A 4286-nucleotide genomic window follows, 5' to 3' on the forward strand; every position below is an offset into this window, starting at 1 on the left:
CCACCTCAGTTTTACATCTTTGTTGTTGATGTCCTCTTCTAGAAGGACCTCAGTTTTACAGCTTTGTTTTTCCGTTGTCTCTCCCATTGGATTTTGAAGTTTGGAAGGACAAGGTCTATATTTTGCCCTTTTTGGTATCCTCAGCACATAGTAGGGGTTTAAGAAATGTTTACTGACTGACTCTCTAGGGAAAGAGATTGTTCCAGGACTTTCCAGTTTTAAAAAGTGCCTCTAAAGAAAAAAAAAAAACTCACTCCTGATGAAAGAGGTCACCAACAGACTCCAGGAAAGAAGTTATACCTGAGGATAGAAATCAGCACCAACACCCTCCCCTCCACCCCAGGTAATGAAGCCAGCCTTGGGACTTCTGGAAAAGGTTACTCCCAGGGCCTCACGGAGATAGAACACCATCCCCCAAGATGTCAGGAGAGAAGATCTCTGGAAAATAGATCCAGGAGAGATCATTTAAAAATTATTGGACTACCTGAAAGCCATGATCAAAAAGAGTCTAGAAATCATCCTTTAAGAAATTCTCAAGGACAATTGCCCTGATATTCTAGAACCAGAGGGCAAAATAGAAATCAAAAGAATTAACCAATCACCTCTTGAAAAATATCCCCAAAACAAAACTCCTAGGAATATCATAACCAAATTCCAGAGCTCCCAAGTCAAGGAGAAAATATTGCAAGCTGTCAGGGAGAAGGTCTCAGTTAGAGAGGACCGACCCTTCCAAATGACTCCGAGAAAAAATTCACATGTATCTGGGCTCTGGAAGAGGTCCGCCACCCACGAGGAGAAACACATGAGTGTACATGCACACACCATGGCTCCAGGGAGAGAGATTCCTCCTAAGAAATCATCTCTTTATCTCCGAGAAAGAGGTCATACTCAGACCCAGACTCTCAAAGACAGCTGGCCCATGCAGGGCTTCCCCCATCCCAATTCCTTAGGCAAGGAGGTCAGACTTAAGCTCTCAGGGAGAGATTTCCTCCATGCCTAGAAAACAGCACCAAACATCCTAAGAAAGAAAGGTCTTCCCAGACCCCCAGTAAGAGAAGACTTTCCCAGGCAGAGAGGACATCTGCCTCATAAGAAGAGACCCCCAAGCCCTTAAAAAGAGATAATATCTAGGAAGAGAGGTCACTCCCTGTCCCTCAGAAAGGTTTTCCCCAGGCCTTCAGAGACAACTGGAAAAGGTTTGTCTTAGTTTGTCTTCCCACTCCCTTCCCGTTCCTACCAACCAAATACTAAAAGGAAACATATCACCACTAAGTGATGGGAGAGAGGTCATCCCCAAAGACAGAGGTCACCCACTATACCCTCAAGGATAGAGGTTGCTCCCATATCCTCTTAGATAAAGATCACCTCCTCCCAGGCCACCAGGAAAAGAGGACACACCTCCCACACACACTGAATAATTCTCCACCCTGGGAGAGTAAAAACTTGTTTCCAGAAAGAAGAAAGTATATTGTCTTCTCTCACCTCCAGACAATGAGACAGACCCAGGAAACAACCCCTAACCCACACACCTTTGACTTTCAGCCCCATCACCTAGCCTTCATCAATCAAAACTGGGCAGAGATGCCCAACAAGCTGGGAAAGGAAGAAACTGGCCTCTACAGGCTTTTCATGAAGAAAGTGAGCAGAGGACCCCGGCAGCGGAGCATCAGGAGTTAAGGACACCTAAAGAAGTTGAGGGTCCCCACTTCCAGGCTCTGCTGTCCCCCTACCTGGAGAGATGCTCTCAGCAAATGTAAAGATTCCTGGCCTGGAGAGACCCTGGGCTTTCTAGGGAAGACCCTTCGGTGAAGTGAGTACACTCTCAAAGAGACGTCCCACCCAATCCTGCCCAGGAGCATCTACCTGGGAGTGACCAGTTTCCCTGAGGGTCCAGAGCAATTTCTCTCCCAGAATCCCACCCAGGAGAAGGTTTGAATTAAGGAGATTCCCCTCTAGCCCTAGGGAGTCCTAGAGGCAGGACCCAGCTGGTGGCCAGCAGCACCCAACCCCACCTTCACTCCTAACCTGGGCAGAGAGAGAATCCCCCAGCATCCACGCACCTGGCTTCTGAGGAGGTTCCTCCTTGCTGGCAGAGGTGCTGGGCACACACCTGCTGGCCTAGCAGCCAATCCAAGCCTCTCCTCCTGGTTAAGCTGGTGGGCGGAGCCACTCACTAAGAGACCATAAATAGCACCTAACCTAGGAATGAGTACTACTAGGGAGAGGGAGCACACCTTTCCTCTTGGCCATTGGGTCGACCAGACGCCACTGCCTTGGGAAACACCTCTGGTTACTGTAGACTTTGACGCTACAATTTTTCCCTACCAACAGAAAGCGCAAGGTACCTGCGCTACCTGGAGTAGGGAGAAGGACCAGCCACGGGTTTGGCAACTTATAAAGGAGCCAGAAAAACTCCCCACAGGAAGACTTGGGACCTGAGCCTGTCACCACCCCACCCCTTGGCCCTGAGGGCCAGACTGGGCCTCAGCTGGCAGAGCAGTGCCGGACAGAGTATGACCACCTCCCACTGACCTAGAAGCCCAGGTAAGTCTGCCCACCAGAGCTGGGACCCCTAGCTCTGCTTTCTGCTGGAGTGGAGGGCTTGGGGCTGCCTCCTGTCCATTGTCCAGAGAAGGACTTGGGGATGGGTGGGTCAGGGATGTCCTATCCCACCCTCCAGCAGTGTCAGGGGCTAACTGGGCTTGGGAACATTTCCCATGGGTGAATGAGTGAGTGAGTGAGTGACCTCCTGTCCAGAGTATAGTTAATGAAACTCCCTTATTAACAAGCCGTCAGACTGTGGCAAGTCTAGGCATCTCCCTCTCCCCCACCCTGGACTATCTGTCCCCAGGTCTGGTTTGGAGGCGTTTTAGACAGTCAGGCCTCCAGGATATCTCTAATAGGAAATCTGTATCCAGACTAAGGACTTGCACACCGCCACCCTGAAGTGACCTGGTGACGTCAAGTCACGTGCAAGGAGACTCATTTCTCCCTCTTCCCTCATCATCCCCTGGGGCAGGTGCCAAATGCTCAGGGCCCCCTGGAATGCCAGGCATCCTGGACTAGACTTAGAAGGGAACAGAGACCAGGCTCTGCTTCGGGGCCAGCAGGAGTATGTCAAAAATCCCAGGGACCCTCACGTCAGGAACAAAAGTAACTACAATTAAAGGATGGTGCTTTTAAGAGAATTTTTCTCTTATTGATCAGCATAGGTCCTAGAGATATTTGAAGGCATGGAGCATGACCTCATGGCAGGAATGAAGCATCTAGAACCGGGTTTGAAGCCTGCCTCAGATACCTGCCAGCTGTGTGACCCTAGAAAGTAGAGCCAGGGTCTGAACTTCCTGGGAGCAAGGCACAGATAGTGATTGCATGAGTTGGCTGGGATGGGGAAAAGGGGGATTAATTAAAGGTAAATCGTTAAGGCTTCGAACTGGGATCTGTGGACTTGCAAGGTGTCTGTGGGGAGATTTTAGGGGGTCTGGGAACTTGGACAGGAAAAATAATCGATTTATTTAGATAGAATTGGCTTCCTTTGTCATCCTATGTATTTTATTTTATTCATTTAAAAGTATTATCCTGAGAAGGGGTCCCGAGGCTTCACCATTGTCTGAGGGGGTCACGACATTAAAATTAAAATGGAGCATCTCTGAACTAGAAAAATGGAGATTCTTCATGTCTAATCCGAATAATAACAAGTTCACAGAGCATTTGGGGTTTGTGAAGTACTTGGAAAATATCGTCTCATTTGAGCCCAGGGAGGTGGCTGCTATTATTATCATCACCATTTTTACAGATGGGGAAATGGCGGTTCAGAGAAATGATTTACCCAAGGTCACCCAGGGAATAAGCAGAATATGAACCCAGTTCTTCTGACCCTTTAGTCACTGCCCATTGATTCATTTTCTGATGGAATTCATGGAATCATAGGACCATCGATTTAGAGCTGAGACAGATTTTATAACCCTCTTATCTTATAGATGAGAAAACAGACAGAGGGATTAGTTGACTTGTCCAGAATAGCACAGACGTCATCTGAGGCAGGATTGGAACTCAGGTCTTCCTGACTCCCAGGCTAGGGCTCCATCCACCTTGTCTGAAGCCCCCTTTGCCCTATCACAACGCCCCTTTTGTTAGATAGGAAGGCTGTAGTGGGGGGATCATTTTTCCGATCTGGTTTGGTGAACTGAGAAGCACTTTCTGGGACATTTGTTTGATCCACATTCTGGGAAGCCCAGAGTGTGTGTGTGTGTGTGTGTGTGTGTGTGTGTGTGTGTGTGTGTGTG

At 48.6% G+C, this 4286-nt stretch overlaps 1 protein-coding gene and 1 long non-coding RNA gene across 2 annotated transcripts in view; one reads left to right on the forward strand and one right to left on the reverse strand.

Moving 5' to 3' along the window:
• Positions 1-4286, reverse strand: part of LOC138153933 (uncharacterized) — an 18095-nt gene that overhangs the window by 2617 nt on the left and 11192 nt on the right. The gene's annotated exons all lie outside the window — the stretch shown is intronic.
• Positions 2212-4286, forward strand: part of RNF223 (ring finger protein 223) — a 14256-nt gene continuing 12181 nt past the window's right edge. Inside the window, exon 1 of the mRNA XM_069078346.1 lies at positions 2212-2544. The gene's annotated coding sequence lies outside the window, so the exon portion shown is untranslated. The remainder of the gene's footprint in view (positions 2545-4286) is intronic.

The sequence above is a fragment of the Petaurus breviceps genome, unplaced genomic scaffold (assembly GCF_028583685.1).
Source record: "Petaurus breviceps papuanus isolate PSGF00001 unplaced genomic scaffold, PetGlider_PUasm1.0 91041, whole genome shotgun sequence".
In the NCBI taxonomy this organism is placed as follows: domain Eukaryota; kingdom Metazoa; phylum Chordata; class Mammalia; order Diprotodontia; family Petauridae; genus Petaurus; species Petaurus breviceps.